The sequence below is a fragment of the Aotus nancymaae genome, unplaced genomic scaffold, assembly GCF_030222135.1.
Source record: "Aotus nancymaae isolate 86718 unplaced genomic scaffold, 86718_ANA_hifiasm-v0.15.2.pri h1tg000040l, whole genome shotgun sequence".
In the NCBI taxonomy this organism is placed as follows: domain Eukaryota; kingdom Metazoa; phylum Chordata; class Mammalia; order Primates; family Aotidae; genus Aotus; species Aotus nancymaae.
In genome coordinates this window covers 62,008,101-62,035,864 of record NW_026988454.1, presented here as the reverse complement: position 1 = coordinate 62,035,864, position 27,764 = coordinate 62,008,101, and the positions used below count along the sequence as shown (strand labels likewise).

The window sequence follows — 27,764 nt, the reverse complement described above, 5'->3', positions numbered from 1 at the left end:
ACCCACAAAAGGAAGCCCAGCAGACTCACAGTGGATCTCTCGGCAGAAACCCTACAAGCCAGAAGAGAGTGGGGGCCAATATTCAACATCCTTATAGAAAGAACTTTCAACCTAGAATTTCATATCCAGCCAAACTAAGTTTCATAAGTAAAGGAGAAATAAAATCCTTTACAGACAAGCAATTGTTGAGAGACTTCATTGCCACCAGACCTGCCTTACAAGAGCTCCTGAAGGAAGCACTAAACATGGAAAGGAACAACCAGTACCAGCCACTGCAAAAAACAACCAAATGGTAAAGACCAACAACGCAATGAAAAAACTGTGCCAACCAACGGGCAAAACCACCAACCAGTAACAAAATGGCAGGATCAAATTCACACATAACAATATTAACGTTAAATGTAAATGGACTAAATACCCCAATCAAAAGACACAGACTGGCAAACTGGATAAAAAGTCAAGAACCATCAGTATGCTTTATTCAGGAGACACATCTTATGTGCAAAGACACACATAGACTCAAAATAAAGGGATGGAAGAAGATTTACCAAGCAAATGGAGATCCAAAAAAAAAAAAAAGCAGGGGTTGCAATCCTAATCTCTGATAAAACAGACTTTAAACCAACAAAGATCAAAAGAGACAAAGAAGGGCATTACATAATTGTAAAAGGATCAATACAACAAGCAGAGCTAACTATCCTAAATATACATGCACCCAATACAGGAGAACCCAGATACATAAAGCAAGCTCTTATGACCTACAAAGAGACTTAGACTCCCACACAATAATAGTGGGAGACTTTAACACTCCACTGTCAATATTAGACAGATCAACGAGACAGAAAACCAACAAGGATATCCAGGACTTGAATGCAGATCTGGACCAAGTGAACCTACTAGACATCTACAGAACTCTCCACCCTAAATCCACAGAATATACATTCTTCTCAGCACCACATCGCACTTACTCTAAATTCAACCACATAATTGGAAGTAAATCACTCCTCAGGAAATGCAAAAGAACAGAAATCATAACAAATAGTCTCTCAGACCACAGTGCAATCAAATTAGAACTCATGATTAAGAAACTAACTCAAAACTGCACAACTTCATGGAAACTGAACAACTGGCTCCCGAATGTCAACTGGATAAACAATGGAACAAAGGCAGAAATAAAGATGTTCTTCGAAACCAACGAGAATGAAGACACAATGTACCAGAAATCAGGGACACATTTAAAGCAGTGTCTAGAAGGATATTTACAGCAGTAAATGCCCACATGAGAAGCAAGGAAAGATCTAAAATTGACACCCCATCATCAAAAATGGAAAGAGCTTAGAGGAGCAAGACCAAAAAAACTCAAAAGCTAGCAGAAGACAAGAAATAACTAAGATCAGAGCAGGACTGAAGGAGATAGAGACACAAAAAATCCTTTAAAAAAATCAATAAATCCAGGAGCTTGCTTTTTGAAAAGATCAACAAAATAGACCATAGCCAGACTAATTAAAAAGAAAAGAGATAAGAATCAAATAGATGCAATAAAAACAATAAAGGGGATATCACCACTCATTCCACAAAAGTACAAACTACCATTAGAGATTACTACAAAAAACTCTATGCACATAAACCAGTAAATCTGGAAGAAATGGATAAATTCCTAGACACTTGCACTCTCCCAAGCCTAAACCAGGAAGAAGTTGAAACCCTGAATAGACCAATAACAAGGGCTGAAGTTGAGGCAGCAATTAATAGCCTACCAACCAAAGAAAGTCCAGGTCCAGATGGGTTCACAGCCGAATTCTACCAGACGTACAAAGAGGAGCTGGTACCATTCCTTCTGAAACTATTCCAAATAATACAAAAAGAGTTAATCCTCCCTAACTCATTTTATGAGACCAACATCATCCTGATACCAAAACCTGGCAGAGACTCAACTAAAAAAGAAAACTGCAGGCCAATATCCATGATAAGCATAGATGCAAAAATTTTCAATAAAATACTGGCAAACCAAATGCAACAGCACATCAAAAAGCTTATTCATCATGATCAAGTAGGCTTCATCCCGGGGATGCAAGGCTGGTTCAACATACACAAGTCTATAAACGTAATCCACCACATAAACAGAACCAAAGACAAAAACCACATGATTATCTCAATAGATGCAGAGAAGGCCTTTGATAAGATTCAACAGCCCTTTATGCGAAAAACCCTCAATAAACTAGGTATCGATGGAATGTATCACAAAATAATAAAAGCTATTTACAACAAACCCACCACCAATATCATACTGAATGGGCAAAAATTGGAAGCATTCCCTTTGAAATCTGGCACTAGGCAAGGATGCCCTCTCTCACCACTCCTATTCAATATAGTATTGGAAGTTCTAGCCAGAGCAATCGGACAAGAACAAGAAATAAAGGGTATTCAATTAGGAAAGGAGGAAGTCAAATTGTCTCAAGTCAAATTGTCTCTATTTGCAGACGACATGATTGTACATTTAGAAGACCCCATCATCTCAGTCCAAAATTTCCTGAAACTCATAAGCAACTTCAGCAAAGTCTCAGGATACAAAATCAATGTGCAGAAATCACAAACATTCCTATATACCAATAACAGACAAACAGAGCCAAATCAAGAGTGAACTCCCATTCACAATTGCTACAAAGAGAATACAATACCTAGGAATACAACTGACAAAGGATGTAAAGGATCTTTTCAAGGAGAACTACAAACCACTGCTCAAGGAAATAAGAGAGGACACAAACAGATGGAGAAACATTCCATGCTCATGGTTAGGAAGAATCAGTATCGTGAAAATGGCCATACTGCCCAAAGTAATTTGTAGATTCAATGCTATCTGCATCAAGCTACCAATGACCTTCTTCATAGAATTGGAAAAAACCATTTTAAACTTCATATAGAACCAAAAGAGAGCCTGTATAGCCAAGACAGTCCTAAGCAAAAGGAATAAAGCTGGAGGCATCATGCTGCCTGACTTCAAACTATACTATAAGGCTACAGTAATCAAAACAGCATAGTAGTTGTACCAAAACAGAGACATAGACCAATGGAACAGAACAGAGGCCTCAGAAGCAACACCACACATCTACAACCATCTAATCTTTGACAAACCTGACAAAAACAAGCAATGGGGTAAGGATTCCCTGTTTAATAAATGGTGTTGGGAAAACTGGCTAGCCATGTGCAGAAAGCAGAAACTGGACCCCTTCCTGAAACCTTACAATAAAATTAACTCCAGATGGATTAAAGATTTAAACATAAGACCTAACACCATAGAAACCCTAGAAGAAAACCTAGGCAAAACCATTCAGGACATAGGCATAGGCAAGGACTTCATGACTAAAACACCAAAGGCAATGGCAACAAAAGCCAAAATAGACAAATGGGCCCTAATTAAATTTCAGAGCTTCTGTACAGCAAAAGAAACAATCATTAGAGTGAACTGGAAACCAACAGAATGGGAAAAATTTTTTGCAATTTACCCATCTGGCAAAGGGCTAATATCCAGAATCTACAAAGAACTAAAACAGATTTATAAGAAAAAAAAACAAACAAACCCATTCAAAAGTGGGCAAAGGATATGAACAGACACTTTTCAAAAGAAGACATATATGAAACCAACAAACATGAAAAAAACTCATCATCGCTGGTCATTAGAGAAATGCAAATCAAAACTACATTGAGATACCATCTCACACCAGTTAGAATGGTGATCATTAAAAAATCTGGAGACAACAGATGCTGGAGAAAATGTGGAGAAATAGGAACACTCTTACACTGTTGGTGGGAGTGTAAATTAGTTCAACCATTGTGGAAGACAGTGTGGCGATTCCTCAAGGACCTAGAAATAGAAATTCCATTTGACCCAGCAATCCCATTACTGGGTGTATACTCAAAGGATTATAAATCATTCTATTATAAAGACACATGCACACATATGTTCATAGTGGCACTGTTTACAATAGCAAAGACCTGGAACCAATCCAAATGCCCATCAGTGATAGACTGGAAAAAGAAAATGTGGAATATATACACCATAGAATACTACACAGCCATAGAAAACGTGTTCATGTTCTCTGTAGGGACGTGGATGAATCTGGAAACCATCATTCTCAGCAAACTGACGAACAGAAAATGAAACATCACATGTTCTCACTCATAGATGGGTGTTGAACAGTGAGAACACATGGACACAAGGAGGGGAGCATCACACACTGGAGTCTGTTGGGGGTGGCAAGAGGAGGGACAGTGAGGGTGGGGAGGTTGGGGAGGGATAATATAAGGAGAAATGCCAGATATAGGTGATGGGATGGAGGCAGCAAACCACCTTGCCATGTATGTACCTATGCAACAATCCTGCATGATCTGCACATGTACCCCAGAACCTAAAGTACAATTAAAAAAAAAAGAGTTCTTTATATATTTTGGATACCAGACAGTGTCTATCAGATATATGACTTTTGGCCAGGTGAGGTGGCTCACGCCTATAATTCCAGCACTTTGGGAGGTCAGGGCGGGTGGATCACCCAAGGTCAGGAGTTTGAGACCAGCCTGGCTAACATGGTGAAACCCCATCTCTACTAAAAATACAAAAATTAGCCAGGTGTGGTGGTGGGCATCTGTAATCCCAGCTACTCAGGAGGCTGAGGCAAGAGAATCACTTGAACCCAGGAGGTGGAGGTTGCAGTGAGCCAAGATCAGACACTGCACTCCAGCCTGCGCAATAGAGTAAGACTGTCTCAAAAAAAAAAAAAAAAAGATATATAACTTTCAAGTATTTTCTTTCTTTCTGCGGGTTGTCTTTTCATTATCTTGATAGTGTCATTTGATGCCCAAAAGTTTTTGTTTGTTTTGTTTTTGGAGACAGTTTCACTTTTTCGCCCAGGCTGGAGTGCAGTGGCGCAATCTCGGCTCACTGCAACCTCTGCCTCCTGGGTTCAAGCAATTCTTGTGCCTCAGCCTCCTGAGTAGCTGGGACTACAGGCATACACCACCACACCCAGCCGATTTTTTGCATTTTAGGAAAGATAGGGTTTCACCATATTGCCCAGACTGGTCTTGAACTCCTGAGCTCAGGCAATTCACCCGTGTTGGCCTCCCAAAGTGCTGTGATTACAGGAGTGAGCCACCACGCCTGGCCATGATGCCCAAAAGATATTTAATCTTGCTGATGTCTAATTTATCTATTTTTCCTTTTATTGCTTGACTTTCTTTTGGGGTCATATCTAATAATTCATCACCCAATCCAAGGTCATGAAGATTTATCCCTATGTTTTCTTGTAAGAGTTTTAGAAGTTTATGATTTAAAATTTCATATTTAGTTCATTGATCCATTTTGAGTTAATTTATGTGTACGTTGTGGATATGTTTTTATATATTTTCATATAGCCAACTTCGTTGTTTTGCATGTAGATATCCAGTTGTCTCAGCACTATTTTTGAACAGTCTGTTCTTTTCCCACGGAGTGATATTGGCACCCTTATTGAAATCAACTGACTATAGATATATGGGTTATTTCTGCACTCTCAGTTTTATTCTATATATTGATCTAAATGTCTATTCTTTTTTTTGTTCTTTTTTTTTTATAGACACAGTCTCACTCGCCCAGGCTGGAGTGCAATAGTGTGATCTCAGCTCACTGCAACCTCAGCCTCCCGGGTTCAAGCAATTCTTCTGTCTCAGCCTCCCGAGTAGCTGGGATTACAGGTGTACACCACCATGCCCAGCTAATTTTTGTATTTTTAGAAGAAGTGCGGGTTTCACCATGTTGGCCAGGCTGGTTTTGAACTCCTGACCTCAGGTCATCCACCTGCCTTGGCCTCCCAAAGTGCTGGGATTACAGGCATAAGCCATCACGCAGCCCAGCCTATATGTCTATCCTTAATGCCAGAACTGCACTGTTTTGATTGCTTAGTAATTTTTTTTCTCTAGTAAGTTTTGAAATCAGGAATGATGAGTCTTCCAACTTTTTTTTTCCTTTTTCAAGATTATTCGTGGTCCCCTGCAATCCATATGAATGTCATGATTTGTTCCATGTCTTAAAAAGGGTCATTAGGATTTTAATAGGAATTATAAAGAATCTATAAAACCCTTTGGGTAGTATTGCTGTTTTAAGTCTTCCAATACATGAACATTTATTTAGGTCTTCTCTAATTTCTTTCTGCAATGCTTTGCATATTAGTGTGCCATTCTTGTGTCTTCCCAACTAAATTTATTTCTAAACCTTTTGCTTTTGTTTTCACTGTCCATCTATCTGCCCCACTCCTTTTTTGGTTTCAGAAGCTGACTCTTTCTCTCATTAAAATACCAAGTCCATTTCACTTCTTGTTGTAAAGACTCTATCCAGCTTCTTACTCTTCCTGCAATCTTGCTCATAGAAAGTCCTTGTGCTTCTGTCCTCTTCGCACAGGTCAGTGGCAAAGCGGTCAGAGCTGCTTCCAGAACTGAGAGTGACAATTTATTTTTGTTTTTATTTTTTAGGTAGATAGGAGCCCAGCAGGCCTTAGGGCAGCAGGACCTTAGCTGGAGATTTGGTCAGGGGACTAGGAAACCTTTTGAGATGCAGTTCAGCAAAGCACGCTACTATATGAAGTCACTCAGATATAGCAGTTGCTTTAATATGTGGGAATACTGAATGGAATATGTCTAATTTTCTACCTTATAAGTAATAGTTGGAATTGAAACACAGTGCAAAGAGAAAAAAAATCATATGCAAAAAGTGTCTCATAATAGTAAGCCCTCTATTAGGGCTTGTTGTTAAGGTTTTAATTAAGAAAACACATTTTGAAATTCAGAAGCCTGGCTGGGCACCAGTGGCTCATGTCTGTAATCCCAGCACTCTGGGAGGTTGAGGTGGGCGGAGTGCTTGAACTCGGAAGTTTGGGACCAGCCTAGGCAACATGACAAAACCCTGTCTCTACAAAACACACAAAAATTAGTTGTGTGCAGTAGTGTGCGCCTGTAGTCCCAGTTACTTGAGTGGCTGAGGCGGGAGGCTTGAGTATGGGAGGCTGAGGCTGCAGTGAGCTTTGATCGCATCATTGTAGTTCAGCTTGAGTGACAAAGCGAGACCCTGTCTCAAAATATATTAAATAATAAAATAAATAAAAAATAGTAATTCATAGCCTAAAGGGATTTTTAAATCACAAATTGTATATGAGCTCTAGAGGGGAGATTAATGTTCAGAATTAGTAGAGAAACGAGAAGTCACTGAAAAATAGAAATACAAACCAACAAAAGTGAGAGGAAACAAGAAGATGGAAAGGTGGATTCCTCTGTAAGGACTTTAAGATTTTTATTGATTATTTTTCTATATTATAGTATGCTTCAAACCCAATTCTATTAAGAAATTATAGTTGAAAATATTTTTGTTTAGACATGTTGACCTTTTTAAAATTACACCTTTCATAAATGTTAGTAGAATGTTTGTAGCAGTATCATATTTAACAGGTACAAGACAAAAAACCCCCAACAGTTACAAGACTAAAAATTGCAGAACTAAAAAGAACAGTAGATCTTACAGAAGATCATCAAAACAAAGTGCAGCTGAAGTACAAGCTCTAAAAACAGTTCTGAGATCAGCCTGCTAATTTTACCATTGGCCTGGTGGTGAAGTGGGGTGGGCAACCGTTGAATTTTCAGATTATTAGAGCCCAGAGGGGCCTTACTGATCAGAGGCTTATCATTCATGTTAATTTTCACTGGTTTTTCTTAGGTTTTAATATTAACCACAACCTCAGAGGCTATAATTAAGATAAAATGATTTAAATGTTAAGCATCATTAGATATTTAGCTTCTTTTTTTCTTTTAAAAAAATCTTTTTTTCTTATTTCTATTATCTCTGTCCGAGTCTGCTTGCTAGGGAAAGCTTCTTTTTTTTTTTCAAGGAAAGGAAAAGGAAAGTATCTGAACCCTTAAAAGTGGCATACTGGATCGGACTGGAGGAAGTGTCAAATTTTCCTCTCTAGGTTGGCTTTTATAAGCAAGATGATGTGAATTAAGCACTGGCACAGCATCTGGCACACAGTTTATTTCATTGTTGCTACCATTATCTGTATGAAGGACTATTATATATATGAGTTTCTTAAGGAAAAATTATGTATATTAAATATATGATCTTTGATATTAGAAATGATATTTATCTTTTACAGTAACCGTCTGTTTTTTTCTTTTTTTGTCTTGAACTATATTGTATATATATAATTCAATAAAAGCAATTGAAAGACAAAGAACTCTTTAGAAAGAGCAAGGCCACAAGAAAGGATCCTGACTTTATTACAGACCAGGCAATTTTAGTAATTGATCACATTCACAGGTCTATTTCTATAGAGGAGATGGGCTTCTCCAGTAGCCACAGATAGGTGGCGCCAGCCATCACACCAACCCACTCATTCGGATGACAAAGTAGCCTCTGTGCACTTCTTCCAGGCCAGGAGGGTAGGCCTAGACGCTTGGCATATAACTAGTGGCATCCTCTGTCATTCAGTAGTGTCCTTGGCACCCTGCACACGTAAAGCAGCTCCTTTGGGGCTGCCTGGCCAGTAAAAATTCCTGTTGAACAGTCACTTTTCCTGTGAATTGTGTCTCTGGGTCTCATTTCCTCATCATTAAACTAGAGGAAGACAGTAACGTCTGTTCTCCCTTTATAGAGGCTTTCCAGGAATCAGCTGAGTGTATCTGATCTCTCTCACTTTGCCACATTTATTAGTGATGTCCGGGGGTGGATTCCTAGAAGCACCAGCTAGAAAGATGTCTTTGTAGGGCGCCCATCCAGCCCATCTTTAAGGAGAGCTGCAACCAGTGAAGACTGCTAGTGCTGATTCTTCCTTGGCTTCCTTGCATCACTTATTTATGGACCTAAAACTCAGTAATGCCCTTTCTATTCCACTTGAAATCTTTCCACTCTTAAACAGAATCCCTCTTGAGACCCTTTCAGAAAAACCAGTTCCTTAGTCTTCTCTGGACTGTCTCCAGTTTCTTTGTATCGTATTGAATTGAAGTTGAGGAGCTCTAAACTCAGTGTGTTCTCCAATAGATAATAAACAGTCTTGAGCAGAGGAAATGGCAACTTGTATCCCTCAATGCCATGTAGCAGTAATGCTAGGCAGCCGGAACGTGCTGTAGAGGGAAAGTAGGGGCTGCGTGGTAAGAAAACTGGAATCAAGATTCTGTTCCACAGTTTGCCTGCTGGTGATCACTGGCAAGTGGTTTATTTTGCCTTAGCTCTTCAAAGGTAAAAGAGGAATAATAATAATTCTTCATAAGGTCATTATGAGGAATAAGTGAGGTGGTACATAGAAAATACTTGGTTTATGTTGTACATATTTTTCCTACAAAAGATGCTTACATACAAGAGAATCACATCATCAGTTATTTGATGAAAGAAATATGATCTTTTCCAACACTGGAGAAAAAAAAGTGACTATAGTAAACTTACTGAAAAACAGAACTGTCCTGTATTCTAAGGGATTTTCGGGATAATTTGAACTGTCTTTAATTTTTGCCTGAAATGCTGAGCCTAGCTCCATGATAAACTCCAATTCCCGTGGGTAAGAGTTTGCCTCACTATTTTACAGTTCTCTGCAGCTTACAAAGCAGTTCCTGTTACCTTTTTTCCTTTTTTTAAGTTTAGTGATTTGGGAACCATTGCCCCGAAGATAAATAACGTTTATAGACCTCAAGGAAAGAACTTGATTTAGAAATATCTCCTTCAATCTCTGGAAATGTCTATGAAATAGGAAAAAAAAAACACAAAAACATATATGAGCAGTGTTTGAAGTAATCAGTGTATGAGATAAAAGGTACATCCCCAGATTTTTAAAACAAACAAACAAAATGTGTTGCAAATGAGGCAAGTTTCTTTAGATCTATTAACAAACAGATGAAGAAAAAAAACCTAAAACCTTAGGATATTTTCCATATGCCCAATAAGGTAGATAACAACGTTTATAATCAGGCACCATTTTAAGCAGGTTACATGGATTAAGGCATGTAATCTCCCTGTGAACTTCTAAGCAGGCATTGTTTCTATTCTCCTTTTCTAGATAAGGAAGCTCAGGCACAGAAAGATTAATTTCCCCAAGGTTTCACAGCAGCACATGTGGCAGAGGTGGACTCCTACTCAGGCAGCAGGCTCTGAGCGACCACACGTTTCACCACTGTACCATGTTGCTTTTCTGGAGTGTAGCTGGTTGGGACTGTCTAGCACAGGCCTGTCTTTATCCCTAATGTGGGAAGCAGTATAGCACAGTAGTTAAATATACATTTTGGGGGTATCTATTAGGTTGGGGCAAAAGTAATTGTGGTTTTTTTGACATTAAAAGTAATGCCAAAAACTGGGAATACTTTTGCACCAACCTAAATAAATAATTTGTCTTTTTTATCCCTGGCTCCACCACTTGATGAGAATCAGAGAAGGGCAATTTGATGAGTTTCCTTGCTCCTTCCATTTCAAATCCTGTCTGGTAAAGAAACTGAAGTCTAAATGATGAAGATATTTAAAATAGAAATCATGTTCTGTACCCAAACACTGAGTTGTTTTGCTACCTTCTGAGTCAGCTTGATTCAGAAAGCTTCCTGTACATCAGCTGTTTCAAATCACTAAATGGTGTTTTTTTTTTTAATGCAATCTACTAAGTATACATGAATAAGGCAGTATGAATTATGAAGAAAATTAATTGGTGTATTAACATTTTGAATTAACATTAACTTAAATAAAATACATTCTTACTATTTCCTCTGATTTAGTACAAAATCTTTGTTATCACCTATGGTGTAATTATTATATCCATTTAACAGTTAAGCAGAGAGTGGAATAGCTACCATTTGTTAAGCACTTACTTTGAATTAAGAGCTTTACTTAAAACCCTTTCCCCTTTTCCCCGAGAATTCTTTCCGGCGGTGCTAGCAGCTGCAGCGTTTACCCTGAGATAACTTAACCACTAACTGTCTTGCTTTTATTATTATTTTTGCATCGCTCTAGTATATCGACTTTGGAAACAAAAAATATCATTCTAATTATAGCATTCTGGTTTTTTTTTTTTTTTTGAGACAGAGTCTCACTCTGTTGCCTAGGGCACGATCTCTGCTCACTGCAATCTCCTTCTCCCAGGTTCAAGTGATTCTCGTGCCTCAGCCTCCCGAGTAGCCGGGATTACAGGTGCGCATCACCATGCCCGGCTCATTTTTTGTATTTTTAGTAGAGACAGGGTTTCACTATGTTGGCCAGGCTAGTCTCGAACTCCTGACCTTGGGTGATCTGCCCACCTTGGCTTCCCAAGTGCTGGGATTACAGGCGTGAGCCACTGCGGCTGGCTAATGTGTATATTTTCAGTAGAGATGAGGTTTCACCATGTTGGCGAGGCTGGTCTTGAACTCCTGACCTCAAGTGATCTGCCCACCTTGGCCCCTCAAAGTACTGGGATTACAGCTATAGCATTCTGTTTTTAGCAGTGGTATTTCCGTTTACAAAATACAGTAATTCTCGATTGCTAAAAATGTCAAATCCTAGAAAATATAGCATTCCTATACATGATGTTATCATTCTGGAACAGTTGTTGGCCAAAGATTCATTTAATGAACCCAATTTTTCCAAAATAGACAATTCTGATGTTAGTTCTTTTTAGAAATAACTCCAAGAACAGTTTTTATATTTTATTGTCACATTGAAAACCAGTCAGATGTGCTTCAGCCTCAAAGAGCGTGTTTATGTAAAATTAAACGAGTGCTGGCAGTGAGCAGCACTCTTTTTTTCTAAACGGGAAGAGGGTTAAACTAAGTTGTTCAATTTCTTCATGAGGTTGGTCGATGAGAAATTGAAGCAAAAAGCAGTCTCTAGCATCTAGCTTCAGTTCCCAGTAGAATCTAAAGCGATGGAGGCAGTGTTAAAACTTTGAATCATTCTGAGCCCATGTGTGAGTATTTAACCACAATCCTCTACTGATTCCCAAAGTATAAAGACAAGGCTGTATTTACAGCTTCTGACTTGCCACAGTGCAACTTTAAAAGTCAGTATCTATCTCATAGCTATTCTGTTACAAAATGTGCATAGTTGTTGATCCCAAGTACCCTGCATCCACAGGTTACTCGCCAGTATGGCAGATTCTATACTCTGATCCTCACTAAAAAATCTTCAAACTGAAGAAACAAGAGACTTCTTTATGGCTCTCTCAAAAACTAGTGTCCAAAGGCTTGGATATTTATGCCTTTCAGTCTCATGTTGAACTAAAATGAAATGCAATCCCCAGTGCTGGAGGTGGGGCCTGGTGTTTGGGTTATGGGGGTGGATCCTTCATGAATGACTTGATGCCCCGCCCTTGACGATGAGCAAGTTCTCATTCTGCTAGTTCACATGAGAGCTGATGGTTTAAAAAGTCTGGGACCTCCCTCCCGCCCTCTCTATTGCTCCATCTCTCATCATGTGAAACACCTGCTCCCTCTTCGCCTTCTGCGGTGATTGTAAGCTTCCTGAGGCTGTCACTAGAAGGAGATACCAGCATTATGCTTCTTGTACAATCTGCAGAACTGTGGGCCAAAATAAATCTCTTTTCTTCATAAATTACCCAATGTTCAGGTATTTCCTTATGGCAATACAAAATGGACTAATACACAAAGGAAGGAAAATCAGTGGGTACACTTCTTAAAATGTGGACAGAAGATTAGCCCTTATGAACTCAATCTCTGACTCTGAGTTACTTCACAGTAGCAAAGGCAAAAAATCTTCATTATGTTAATCACATTTGAATGAAACACTAAGTTTTATAGAAATCATCCCCAAATTGTTGTTTTGTTTCTGGCACGTTAATACAACTAATTCATCAGTAGAATGAGCAAGCCATTCTTGCAACAGAGCCAAGCTTCCTTTAATGAAACAAGAGCTACCACAAGCTGTTCTCTAAAATCAGGGAAAGGACTGTTTTAGCCTGTGCTATGCATGTTTTGCATGTTTTGCTTTTGAATTCAACTGGCCACTGGCAAGTATGTGATTGTAGCCAATTTTTAATGCAACAGGAAAACAAGTTACAGGACATCAGTTCCAGGTTCTTACTGGTTTATCTTTCAAGTATGCTTTTTCTAAGTTACCTAAACAACACAAATAATATACACACATACCATTTCAGGACATATGAATTTCTTCTCTGTGTGACCTTCCATTCACTAACCAAAATGGGTGATTGAGAGAAGAAAACAAAATGAACGGGTTTATAGTGGAAATGGGAACCAAACCAACTAATCTTAAGTTTGAACAGCTCCTACTTCCTCTCCATCTCAGAGGCACACAAACAAATGGGTCAGATCTGGTTGCCATGTGTGTAGACAGCCAGTAGCAATTCTCTGCCAGCACTGAGCTGACAAAGGAGACCTAGAGAACAGAGATGAGTGGAAAGGGATGGGAAGAGAGGTTGTTTCTCTCTCTAGTTTTTCAAAACCCACTAATGACCTACTGAGCAAAGAAAACAGAGCCTGTCAACATGTATGTGGCCCTATGACACATTTCTAGTAAGATATATCTGATAGCCAGGTAAATTTTATAAAGTGTATCTGGTACATGATTCTCCTGATGAACTAAGACTTTTGGCTTAAAGAGAATATTGATCTTGGGACTAAAGCGGGGTTGGGGAGGTCCTCTGTGAAAGCTATAATAACATTTCTGAGCTACAAGATATATGATCAGCTCCTATGAGCTACGGTTGGCAAAATTGTGCACTTGTATTCAGGGAGGGATGAGAGAATGTGGCCAGAATCACAACAGAAGCATATGAAAAGTTGAGCTGAAAAAGTAGAAGGAAAGAAGTGGACTTAAGGATGTCAATATATTCAAATGTAAAATTATCCTTTAGCTGCTCCTGGGTGTAAAACTCGTGAATTAATCCACTTTATGCCATGCAAAAAACACAAAAATCTACCAGACAAAAGAGAAGTCATAAAAATTCATCTGAACCAGCTCAAATACAGTATGTATAGACTACTTCTTACTTGGGGCTTTAAAAAACTGCCCAGTATGGCTGGTTATTGAACTCCATTGGAATTCATTCCAAAAACTCTTTTGTTTCTTGATCTGCACAGAGGAATCAATTTAAATTACAAACTGGAATGTTAAATACCAACCTCAAATTTAACTGCAATAATTCCATATCCCTGTGAAATATAATATTCTTTTATTTTGTCTTGAAGATGGAAGGGCAAAAGAAGGAGAAATACAAAGTAATCTCTCCAGTTCCTCATCAAGAGCAAAAGGCCAAGTGCAGTGGTTCACACCTGTAATCCTAGCTCTTTGGGAGGCCAAGGTGGGAGGACTGCTTGAAGCTAGGAGTTCAAGGTTAGCCTGGGCAACATAGTGGGAAACTGTCTCTACAAAAAACAAAAAATTAGCCAGGTATAATGGTACATGCTTGTGGTCCCAGTTACTTGGGAGGCTGAGGTGGGAGGATTGCCTGAGCCTGGGAGCTTGAGGCTGCAGTGAGTCATGATCATGCCACTGCACTCCAGCCCGGTAGACAGAGAGAGACCTTGTCAAAAAAAAAAAAAAAAAAAAAAAAGCAAAGAGATCAGAGAGGTTGAGGTTTGGATATTTGTACTATTTCTACTTAAAGATTGAACACGTAAGAAGATACAGGCATACCTTGCTTAACTGTATTTCACTTTATTGCATTTCACAGATGCTGTATTTTTTGTTGTTGTTGTTGTTTATTTGTTTGGGACGGAGTCTCACTCTGTCATCCAGGCTGAAGTGCAGTGGTGCAATCTCAGCTTACTTCAACTTCTGCCTCCTGTGTTCAAGTGATTCTCCTGCCTCAGCCTCCCGAGTAACTGGGACTATAGACTTGTGCCACCGCACCCGGCTAATTTTTGTATTTTTAGAAAAGTTGGGATTTCACCATGTTGGCCAGGTTGGTCTTGAACTCCTAACCTCAAGAGATTTGGCCACATTGGCCTCCTGAAGTGCTGGAATTACAGGTGTGAGCTGCTGCACATGGCTTTTTCTTTTTTTTTTCTTAAAGTGAATGTCTATGGCAACCCTACATCAAGGAAGTCTATTGACACCATTTTTCCAACAGCATGTATTCACTTCTTGTCTCTGTTTCACATTTTGGTAATTCTCATAATATTTCAAACTTTTTCATTATTATTATTATGTCTGTTATAGTTATCTGTGATCAATGATTTTTGGTGTCATTATTACAATTGTTTTGGGGTGCTACAAACCACACCCACAAAAGATGGCAAACTTAACGTGTTGTGTATGTTCTCACTGCTCCATTCAACCAGCCTTTCCCTTGACTCTCCCTCCCCTTCAGTTTCCTCATTCCCTGAGATACAACAATATTGGAATTAGGCCAATTAATAATCCTACACTAGCCTTTAAGTGTTCAGTTATAGGAAGAGTCACATATCTCACTTTAAATCAAAACTACATATGATTAAGCTTAGCGAGGAAGGCATGTCAAAATTTGTGATAGGCTGAAAGCCAGCCTCTTGCACCAAAGAGTTAGCCAAGTTGTGAATGCAAAGAAAAAGTTCTTGAAAGAAATTTAAAATGCTACTCCAGTGAATACACAAATGATAAGAAAGCAAAACAGCCTTATTGCTGATATAGAGAAAGTTTGAGTGGTCTGGATGGAAGATCAAACCAGCCACAACATTCTCTTAAGCCAAAGCCTAACCCAGAGCAGGCCCTAACTCTCTTCAATTCTATGAAGCCTGAGAGAGGTGAGGAAGCTGCAGAAGAAAAATGTGAAGCCAGCAGAAGATAGTTAATAAGGTTTAAGGAAAGAAGGCATCTCCACAACATAAAAGTACAAGGTGCAGCAGGAAGTGCTGATGTAGAAGCTGCAGCAAGTTCTCCAGAATATCTAGCTAAGGTCACTGATGAAGGTGGATACACTAAACAACAGGTTTTCAATATAGACAGAACAGCCTTCTATTGGAAGAAGATGCAATCTAGAGAAGAGAAGTCAATGTCTGGCTTCAAGGCTTGACTCTCTTGTTAGGGGCTAATGCTTATTCATCATTTCAAAAATCCCAGGGACCTTAAGAATTATGCTAAATCTACTCTGCCTATCCTTTATAAACAGAACAACAAAGTCTGGAAGACAGCACATCTGTTTGCAGCATGCTTTACTGAATATTTTAAGCCCATTGTTGAGAACCACTGCTTCGCAAAAAAGATCTTTCTCAAAAGATGACTGCTTATTGACAATGCACCCACTCATCTGAGAGCTCTGACAGAGATATATAAGGATATAAATGTTTTCGTGCCTGCTGACATAGCACCCATGGATCAAGGAGTAATTTTGACTTTCAAGTCGTATTGTTTAAGAAATACATTTCACAAGGTTATAGCTGCCATAGGTAGTGATTCTTCTGATGGATCTGACAAAGTAAATTGAAAACCTTCTAGAAAAGATTCACCATTCTAGATGCCATTAAGAACATTCACGATTCAGCCAGGTGCAGTGGCTCATGCCTGTAATCCCAGCATTTTGAGAGGCCAAGGTGGACGGATTACTTGAGGTCAGGAGATCAAGACCAGCCTGGCCAACATGGTGAAACCCTGTCTCTACCAAAAATACAAAAAAATAAAATTAGCCAGGGGTGGTGGCGGATGCCTATAATCCCAGCTACTTGGGTGGCTGAGGTAAGAGAATCGCTTGAACTTGGGAGGCGGAGGTTACGGTGAGCTGAGATCATACCATTGCACTCCAGCCTGGGCGATGAAGTGAGACTCCCTTTAAAAAAAAAAAGAATATTCATGATTCATGGGAGGAGGTCAAAATATCCACATTAACAGGAGTTGGGAAGAAGTTGATTCCAACTCTCATGGATGACTCTGAAGGGTTCAAGACTTCAGAATCTTGGAGGCAGTCCCTGCAGATAGGGTGGAAATAGCAACAGAACTAGAATTAGAAGTAGAAGCTGTAGATAAGATTGAATTGAATGGATGGTGAGTTGCTTTTTAGGGATGAACAAATAAAGTGGTTTCTTGAGATGGAATCTACTCCTGGTGAAGATGCTATGAACATTGTTAAAATTATAAAAAAGGTTTTAGAATATTCTATAAACTTAGTTGATAAAGCAGTGGCTGGTTTGAGGGGATTGACTCCATTTTTTTTTTTTTTTTTGAGACAGAGTCTCACTCTGTAGCCCATGCTAGAGTGCAGTGGCGTGATCTTGGTTCACTGCAGTCTTTGCCTCCCAGGTTCAAGCAGTTCTGCCTCAGCCTCCTGAGTAGCTGGGATTACAAGTGCCCACCACCAAGCCTGGCTAATTTTTGTATTTTTAGTAGAGACGAGTATTCACCATTTGCCCAGGCTGGTCTTGAACTCCTGACCTTAAGTGATCTGCCCACCTCGGCCTCCCAAAGTGCTGGGATTATAGGCATGAGCCATTGCACTCAGCCAATTTTGAAAGAAGTTCTGCTGTTGGTAAAATGCCATCAAACAGCATCAGATGCTAAGAGAACTCTCCTTTGAAAGGAAGAGTCAATAGATACAGCAAACTTCATTGTTGTCTTATTTTAAGAAATTGTACAGCTACTGCAAGCTTCAGCAGTCACCATCTCCATCAGTTAGCACCGTCAACATCAAGGCAAGACCCTCCATCAGCAAAAAGAACGCAACTCGGTGAAGGCTCAGATGATTTTTAACATTTCTTGGCAATAAAGTATTTCATAATTAAGGTATGTACCTTGTTTTTAAAATATAATGTTATTGTACACTTAAACTACAGTATAGTATAAACATAACTTCTGTATGCTTGAGAAACCAAATAATTTGTGTGACTCACTTTATTGCAGTATTTGCTTCATTGTGGTGGTCTGGAACCAAACCCACAATATCTTTGAGGTATGGCTATACCTTAAATTGAATGAGACCACAGAGAATAATCTCCATTTATTTGTGCCCTTTAGTAATGATATAGCACCTGCCCATGTGTTCCTACCATGCTCTTGAAGTGCCAGTTTATGCCAAAATAATCCGAGTAACATGTCCCTGCAGAGACAGCCATGGCATGAGTGGCAGCAAGCCAGGCTTTTCATGTGCCCTTTTGACTTCAGTCTCTTTATTCTATTCTGGGTAGACCCGACTGGCCGAGAGTGAAGAGACAGAAAGAAAGCAGAGAGCCTCTTCATTGGCTCGTGGTGGTGGACCGGGTAAGGGAAGGAGCCTCCTTCTCCACTCAAAGAAGCTTCTTTCAAAAGATAAGAACTTCAGCACCATAGAAAAGGTGAAAAAATAAAAAAAGGAAAAAGAAAAATCAAAAGACCAGAACTGCCTGCTTTCTACCTGGGGTGGAGAAGTAACAACAATTACACATCCAATTTACAAGGCTTTTACTTTCATCATCTCTGAGCCTCCTCATAAGCCAGTGAAGAAGGTAGGAGCTGGCATTATGTAATACTTAACCTTTCCATGTATGTAGAGTCAAATGTGGGCCAGGTCCTCTAGCAGGATCACGAATACAAAGGTACATACAGTGAGGTTCCTATTCTGAAGGGAGTGACATGCATTGTAGTGGGTATGTAGCAGGGGACTCAAGACAGGAAATTGTACATGAAGTTGCTGTGAATGCTAGTGTCTATTTTCAGAAGAGGCCGAGCTTGCGTAAATGGACTTAAGGATTTGGTCTTGGCAAGAAGATGGGAGATTCTGACATTTTTTCATGTTGTTAAAATTCTTTGCTATATAATGTTTTAGCAATTGGTATAAATAATTTCTTTATATTCACTTCATTCTAAAAAGTAGTTGAAATATCTTCAAAGGTAAAATTGCGAAGTATTTCTCTAGAAACATAGATATGGGAAGTGTACAAATTATCTAAAAAGTTGTATCAAGTTTATATTGGCAATGCTGAGTTTATTTATTTCCTGAGACAGGATCTTGCTGTATTGCCCAGGCTGGGGTGCAGTCATTGAGCATGATTATAGCTCAGTGCAGCCTTGAACTCTGGGGGTGATCCTCCTGCCTAATCCTCCCAAGTAGCTAGGACTACAGGCATGTGACTTTTGTATTTTTTGTAGAGATGGGGTCTTGCTATATTGCCCAGGCTTATCTCGAACTCCTGGCCTCAAGCAATCTTCCTGTTCTGGCTTCCCAAAGCACTGGGATTCCAGGTATGAGCCACCTCACCTGACTCCTGAATTCACTTTTTAATCTTCTTTTTATTTTTGAGACAGAGTCTCACTCTGTTGCTTAGGCTGGAGTGCAGCGATGTGATCTCAGCTCACTGCAACCTCCACCTTCAGGGTTCGAGTGATTCTCTTGCCTCAGCCTCCTGAGCAGCTGGGACTACAACCATGCACCACCACGCCTGGCTAATTTTTGTATTTTTAGTAGGGATGGGTTTTCACCATGTTGGCCAGCCTGGTCTCAAACTCCTGACCTCAAGTGATCCACCCACCTTGGCCTCCCAAAGTGTTGAGATTATAGGCATGAGCCACTGTGCCCAGCCCACTTTTTAATTTTTAAAATTAACATTAAGTAGATCAAAAGTATATTTATAAAATATATTATATGTAAGTCATGGTTCTCATGGCTGGGATCTTTAAAAAATTCTGTTAAGAAAAATTTTGAACTTACAGAAAAATGAAGAGAGTGAAATAATGAACCCTTATCCCTATCACTCAACTATCACTCAGCTCCATCAATTATGGCCAGTCTTGTCATAATTATGGTTATAATTTCCTGGGAGTGTGTCTATAACTTGACAAAACTGACTCAAATACAAATGAAATATGTAAACACTCCTAAAGAAATTGAAATCATGATAAAGAAAACCTTTCTACATTGTTGCTCAGAGTATATATTAATAATTCCACTCCTAGTACTATGCAGCTATAAAAAGGAATAAGATCATGTCCTTTGCAGGGACATAGATGAAATTGGAAGCCATTATCCTCAGCAAACTAACACAGGAACAGAAAACCAAACACCACATGTTCTCATTTTTAAGTAGGAGCTGAAAAATGAGATCACATGGACATGGGGAGGAGAATAACACACTGGGGCCTGCTTGGGAGTCAAATGGGGTAAAGGAGTATGTTAGGAAAAACAGCTAATGCATGCTGGGCTTAATACCTAGGTGATGCATTGACAGGTTCAGCAAATCACCATGGCACACGTTTACCTGTGTAGCAAACCTGCATGTCCTGCACATGAATCTCAGAACTCAAAATTAAAATTAAAAAAATAATAATTCCATGCCCAAATATATCATTAGACCACGTGCAAGATTTATTGTCTAGGCACATAACATAGGAGGAATGCACATTGAAAAGAGAGATTGTATGCTTTTAAGTTCCATTCAAAGTCGTCAAAAGTATAGCCAGTAAGTCTGAATGATTGCAAAATGACTCTCATATATCTGCCAAAAAGACACATAGAAGTAATCATAGCAGCATTTTTCCTAACTGTCAAATATTGAGAACAACAACACGTATCTATTAATGTAGGATAGATAAATTGTGGAACACCGTACAACAATGAAAATGAATGAACTATAACCATATCCAACTATATGAATGATTCTCATAAACATAGAGATCATTGAATGAGAGAAGCTTGGTACAATAATATGTAAATCTGTGCAACTGCATTTATGTGAACTTCAATAACAGACACAACTAATTTATTGTCACTTTGGTTTAAATGTGTTCCCCAAAAGTTGATGTGTTGGAAAGTTAATCCCTTTGCTCTCATGAATGGATTAACAGATTATTGAGGGCTCTGCCTTCATGCATGGATTAATGTCACTGTCACAGGAGTGAGTTTGTTAGTGTGGGAGTGGCTTTGTTATAAAGGCAAGCTCTCTTTGGCTTTTTCGTTCTTGTCCTCCTGCTTGGGCTGACCCTCGCCAGATGCTGATGCCATAATCTTGGACTTCCCAGCCTCCAAAACTATAAGAAATACTCTTCTTTTCTTTATAAATTATCCTGTCTGTTGCATTGTTATAGAAACAGAAAACAGACTAAGACAATTGCGTTAGGAGTTAAGATGACTGTTAACCCTTGAGAGGTTAGTGACAGCGAATGGGCACAAGGGAACTTCTGGGCGTCTGGTCATATTCTATTTTTTTTTTTTCATCTGAAAGCTTATACATAGGGTGTATTCATTTTGGGAAAATTCATTGAACTATATCCTTTTATGTGTATACATACTTTCTGTATATATGCTTCAATAAAATTTTATATTATAAAATATTGAAACATAATAGCCATAAAATTTAAGTAAATAAATATCTACCTGATGCTGTTCTTGTTTTTTGTTTTGGTTTTTTTAAAAAAAGTTTGTGCTAACACAAAGTGTTAACATAATGAAACTGTAGCTTTTTAATAACTTTTTCCGGAAAGCTTATGATCATATTAATCTTGAGAAATGGGAATAGGAAAACGAAGATACTTATTCTTCTAAGGGTAGGAAAACACTCCTTCCCTTTAAGATATACTGTAGGATTATGAAGCACACTGTGCCCTTGTTAGGCTATCAGATGTCTGACCCATATATTAATTAATCCCATTCTCTGACAGTTGTCTTCATCGACTGTCTACTTTAAGCCTGTTTCTCCATCCGTAGAAAGGAAAGCTATACCTACCACCCTGCCTGGCACCTGGTAGGTGATTTTGAGACAAGGTCTCAATCTGTCAACCAAGCTGGAGTGCAGTGACACAATCTTGGCTCACTGCAACCTCCGTCTCCAGGGTTCAAGTGATTCTTGTGCCTCAGCCTCCTGAGTAGCTGGAATTACAGGCATGTGAGACCACGCCTGGCCAATTTTTGTATTTTTTGGTAGAGACGGGGTTTCACCATGTTGGCCAGGCTGGTCTCCAACTCCTGACCTCAAGTGATCCACTTACCTCAGCCTCCCAAAGTGCTGGGATTACAGGCGTGAGCCACCATGCCCGGCTGGTAATCTTTTGACGATTAATAGTGGTATTAGAATATTATCAAACAGCAAGTTTGGTTCTAGTTTGCTTTTATTTAATTTCTGCAAATAATATCATCTAAATGCAACCATTTTCCTGGGAACCCTAAATATTCCTCTGCTTCTACCACAAAGAAAAATCTAGGTGGCTTCCATTCCTTGCCCTTGCTCTCTTGGTATTTTTGTTGTTCCTAGTAAAGCATCATCAGTTTACTAAGAAAGGCAGTGGGTCATTTCATTCTAGAGCTATGGTTTGTCTTATGGTAGAGAAAAATTCCAGGATCTCTAAGGAAGCATTCCACATCTGCTGACTCACCAAGACTTGTCTGTAGATTCTTGAATTCCTTACAGGAAGAGTTTGGTTCTACCTTTTAATTTATGTCCTCACTTTAAACACAGATTATCCATTATTCTGTTGTTTGTCAGGATTCCTTCATTTTTCATTTTAACCTCATTTTCTGCATCATAGGTTTCCATTCTGAGATGGAGATCAATCATGCTGTCCCAACCTGTTTGCAGAGTATTAATCATCCCGTTCTCTCCAATGGGCTTTTCACATGGTTGCCTGCTTTACATCTGTTCATTCCTTTCTCAAAAAAGATGCACAGCCTACTCCTATTTTCTTTAAAAATCTGTTGTAAAATAGGGTATTTTTCCCCACAACATTTTCATTGGCTGGAGACTTAGCAGAAACTATTTGGATTAGGGAGGCGCTATCATTTTATTTACGTATATCTGTGTTTCATCGGATCTCATCTCCTCCCCCGCTTAAGGAAAGGGGAGCCTGCCATGACCTCTTGAACTGATTCTCTCAAGCCTTTCTTCTCAGAGAGTAGGCAGGTCTCACATTGCCGCAGGGCAGAGATCACCTGATTTCATTTACCAGCTAATCCATAGATAAAGCTAGTGATTCTTTTGTTATATAGGATTTAGAGAGGAGTTTAGCTGTGAGGCAGATAAAAAACACTGAACAAAAGTTTTATACTTTTAAGACAGGATGGTGGAAGAAACTTATTCCTCAAAAATAGTGTTTTCTGAATACTCAGTCATTCCCGAAGTGAACATACACATAAAATATTTTACTTTAAAATCAGAGTTAAGATAGAAACTATTAATAATTTATATAGATATTCTGCCTCTGCCAGTCACTTTAGTCGTATCATAATAACCATGGTATCATTGATATAATCTAATATTCCTTTGTATTTGAGGTTGTGTTAATGACAGTGGCCTTTCCTGTGTTTTTGAAGATAGGAGATTGCTGAAATTTTTTTCCCCAGACAAGATTTGAAGGCTATTATTGGTAGATTTCAAGACTATAGTTTCTGCTTTCATTCCATAGACAATGGAATTGCAAGTATTCCCAAACAGTATATCCGCAATTCTTTTTTTTGAGACAGGGTCTCACTCTTGTTGCCCAGGCTGAAGTGCAGTGGCACAGTCTTAGCTCACTGCAACCTCTGCCTCCCAGGTTCAAGGGATTCTCCTGCTTCTCGCCTCCCAAGTAGCTGGAATTATAGACACCTTCCACCACACCCAGCTAATTTTTGTATTTCTAGTAGAGACGAGGTTTCACCATGTTGGCCAGGCTGGTCTTGGAACTCCTGACCTCAGGTGATCCACCTGCCTCAGCCTCCCAAAGTGCTGGGATTACAGGCGTGAGCCACTGTGCCTGGCCTGTATCTGCTGTGATACTTTGGGCAGGTTAATTTTCCCTGTTCTTTCTCTTTCCCTGGTTCTCCAACTTTCCTTTTCAATGCCAATGTTGCCTAGGGTTCCATCTCTGGTCCTTTTCTTACTGTTACACACTCTCCCTGTGCCTGTGGTCATCACTAGCACCCACACTCTTTGGCTCCCACATCTTCATTTCTAATGAAAGCCCGTCTTCTAAGCCTCCTTTTCTCTATATGCAACTGCTGGTTTGCCTTGAAGGTGTTTCCCCTCAGCTCTCACTACCCTAAAACAGGTGATTCTCTGAAGCATTGACTTGCTTTTAACCTAGAGTCTCACTGAACTATGTGCTTGACTGTGTTTCTGTTATAACTTTAATATAGTTGCTGCCTCAGCATCCATTTTTAGCCCGAAGTTGTTTCAAACCCAGTGGTACTGCACTACCTTTGGCCCAGTTAAAACGTCCCCTCCCTGCATGGTTGTAAAGTCTTGAGCCCACTTGTTTCTCATTCTGTTCACCCAAAACCTCCGCAGCTGCTAACCGCGATAAAACGTAGTGGTCAACACCGGAGTCTCTCAGTAAGTTTTCCCTCTTCGCACGTGCTTTTCTTACATTAGCCAATCCGCAACTCCCTTGGGAAAACGCAAGTGCTCATGCTCACGGGCCTTAATAAAGGCGTCATCCCACAGCTCTTCTCTCTCACTCACCACCCGATGGTCGAGCTCCGTGCTGCTTCTGGACTTTTCGTTGGCCCCCCTGACCTCTCTGGATCTGTAAGTGATAAGTTTTTTCTTCTGTTTTATGCATCTTAATTTGATCTCTTCATTGTGTCTCACCTGACCACCACACTGGAGGCTAACTTCCCCTCCTGCTCAAGACTGTCCTAGAGTGTGGCTAACTTGATTTATGGCCACTGTTGCCAGAGAACCTTTAAGACCAAAATAGAAACCCTAATAATAAAAATCATAACAGGGCCGGGCGCGGTGGCTCATTCCTGTATTCCCAGCACTTTGGGAGGCCAAGACAGGTGGATCACCTGAGGTCAGGAGTTCAAGACTGGCCTGACCAACATGGTGAAACCCTGTCTGTACTAAAATTAAAAAAAAAAATTTAGCCAGGCGTGGTGGCAGGCACCTGTTATTCCAGCTACTTGGGAGGCTGTGGCAGAATTGCTTAAACTGGGGAGGTGGAGGTTGCAGTGATCCAAAACTGCGCCATTGCACTCCAGCCTAGGCAACAAGAACGAAACTGTCTCAAAAAAAAAAAAAAAAAAAAATGAGTTTCCCTCTTTTGCTACTAGGCAATTCAGGAGATATTTTGTGGCCTATTTGTAGTGGTTTAGGTCTCCCTTTTGTGTATAAAATTCACCTTAACTTCCCATGCCTAAACTTTTTATCTGTTTTTTATCCTGTTGTAATGTATGAATTTATATAACCTTGCTTTTGATCTGGGAGGGTATTAATATAAGTAATATATTTTATATATACAGACTATTTACATATATAGTCATTTGTATATATAGTGCTCCCTCAGTATCCATGGGGGATTGGTTTCAGGACCCTTTGCAGGTACCAAAATCCATGGATGTTTAAGTTTTTGATAGAAAATGATATAATATTTGCATATAACCTATATATATGCTTCTATGTATTTAAATCATCTCTGGATTATTTATAATAACATAGTGTGAATGTAATGTAAATAGTTGTTATATTGTGTTGTTTGGGAATGACAAAAAGTCTTTACATATTCAGTACTGACACAATTCAATTTTTTCTGTATATTTTTGATTCATGGTCGGTTGAATCCATAGATGCAGAACCCACAGATATAGAGGGCTGCCTGTATCTCTAAATACAGCTATACTTTGCTTAAGGACAGGAACACATTCTGAGAAATGCATCATTAGGTGATTTTGTCGTTGTGTGGACATCATAGAGTGCACGTCCACAGACCTAGATGAGCTAGTTTACTACACTACTACTCTGCTATGTGGTTTAGCCTATTGCTCCTAGGCAATTGTAACACAATGGTAAGTATTTGTATCAAAACATATCTAAACATAGACAAGATACAGTGAAAATATGGTATAAAAGATTTAAAAAGGTACATCTGTATAGGCCACTTACCATGAATGGAACTTTCATGACAAGAAGTTGCTCTGGGTGAGTCAGTGGGTGAGTGGTGAGTGAAAGCGAGGAGCTAGGCCGGTACTGTACACTACTGGAGACTTTATAAAGCCTGCATACTTAGGCAACACTGTTTATAACTTTTCCATCTTCAATAATAAATTAGCCTTAGCTTACTGTAACTTTCTTACTTTATAAACTTTTTGAAAACTTTTTGACTGTTTTGAAATAAAACTTAGCTTCAAACACAGATTGTATAGCTTTACACACATATTTTCTTTACATTCCTCTGTAAGATTTTTTCTTTCTTTTTTTTAACTTTTTAAACTTATTTGTTAAGAACATAAGATACAAACACATATTAGCCCAGGCCTATGGAGGGTCAGGATCATCAATATCATCGTCTTCCGTGTCCATATCCTGTCCCACTGGAAGGTCTTCAGGGGCAATGACACATGTGGAGGACTCCTATGACAACGATGCCCCTGGAAGACCTTCTAAAGAAACTGCCTGAGGCTGTTTTACAGCTAGCTTTTAATTTAATTTAATTTAATTTATTTACTGTAGAGGAAAGGTCTTGCTTGTTGCCCAGGCTGGTCTCAAACTCCTGCACTCAAGCAATCCTCCAGTCTTAGCCTCCAAAAGTGCTGGGATTACCGGCATAAGCCACCATGCCTGGCCCCAGTTAGCTTTTTTTTTTTTTTAAATAGTTAGGAGTACACTCTAAAATAACTACAAAAAGTATGGTAAATACTGAGTGATCAAACTATATCAGCTCCATTGTAATCTTAAAGGACCACTGTTGTGTATGTGATCTGTTGCGGACTTAAAGGCTGTTGTGTGGCCTGTGACCGTACATATAACCCTGCTGAATATCTCCACCTTCATAGTCCGTGTGGCTATACCTTAAATTCAACACGTTGAAAATTCATCCTCCTCCTAAATTCCGTGCCGTGAACTCAGCTGACCACTCTCCCAAATTAGGGGTAATCTTAATCTTTGACTCTTCTTTCTCCCCCAACCTCCTGTCTACTTAGTCATCAAATCCTTTCAATTTATTCTGGACTTTCCTCTCTAGCCCAACTCCAGCTGTCCCAGCTGGAACAATTACAACAGTAATTGCCACTTTTTTTATTCTCTGTTCTGCTTCAGGATAACCTTCCTAAACTATTTAGTCTTGTTAGTGTCCTACTTAAAACCCTTCACTATCTCCTCATTGACTCTGAGATAAATTCCAAACCACTGTGTATGGTGAACTAGGCTCTTCATGATTTGAATGGTGAAGTCTTTTCTCTCAATAATGGGAGTTTATCCTCCCTTCTTGGGGCTCACCACTCTTGAGTCACATTGGTTGCAGGTTGGATTCCCTTGGAAGCAGACTCTAAGAGATTGGAGAGTAGGAGTTTTGTCAGAGTGTGCTTACTACCTATAGAAGAGAAGGGAAGAAAGCAGAAAGGGAATAAGGGGGAAATTGGCCATGACACGTGGCATGCAGGAGCTAGCTTGTGTGGAAATTGGCAGATGCTATAAACCAGGGTCCACAGCTTCCATATGGCCTCCCATTTGCAGCTCTTTAAGTACCTCTGGCCCACTGGGTTGGGAGCATGAGACAAGCTCGAGATTGACCTTTAGAGCTGTATGAGATAAAAGAGTCTTTTGGCAAAGTCAGAGTCCCTGGCTTTCTCTCCATCCTCTTGGATTGTCATTCCCTTTTATTAAGTTACCCACCCCAAAGTTATTTTGATTCATCAGCTGCGTCTTGTTCTTTATGGCAGTGCTTCTCAATCAGGGGCAATTTTGTCCCCCTAGGGACATTTGGCAATATCTGAAGACATTAGTTGTTATTACTGAGTGTGGAGGTACTATTGGCATTTAATAGGCAGAGGCCAGGAATGTTGCTAAATATCCTACAATACATAGGATAGCCCCACAACAAAAAATGATCCATCCTCAAATGTTAATAGTGCTGAGGTTGAGAAACTGCTCTAAGGCCATAATGACTCAGTGGGCACTTCATTCTAGAT

At 39.5% G+C, this 27,764-nt stretch overlaps 1 long non-coding RNA gene across 2 annotated transcripts in view; it reads left to right on the top strand.

The window, feature by feature from the left end:
• The window catches only part of LOC135268344 (uncharacterized), a 29,760-nt gene extending 8,489 nt beyond the window's left edge, over positions 1–21,271 (top strand). The window contains exons 3-4 of one of the 2 annotated variants that reach the window (XR_010336658.1): positions 17,542–17,698; positions 18,100–21,271. This is a non-coding gene — a long non-coding RNA (uncharacterized LOC135268344). Of the gene's footprint in view, positions 1–16,675; positions 17,699–18,099 lie in introns of those variants that run through there. The other variant, XR_010336657.1, reaches the window with a different exon arrangement.
• The last annotated feature ends 6,493 nt before the right edge of the window (positions 21,272–27,764 follow it).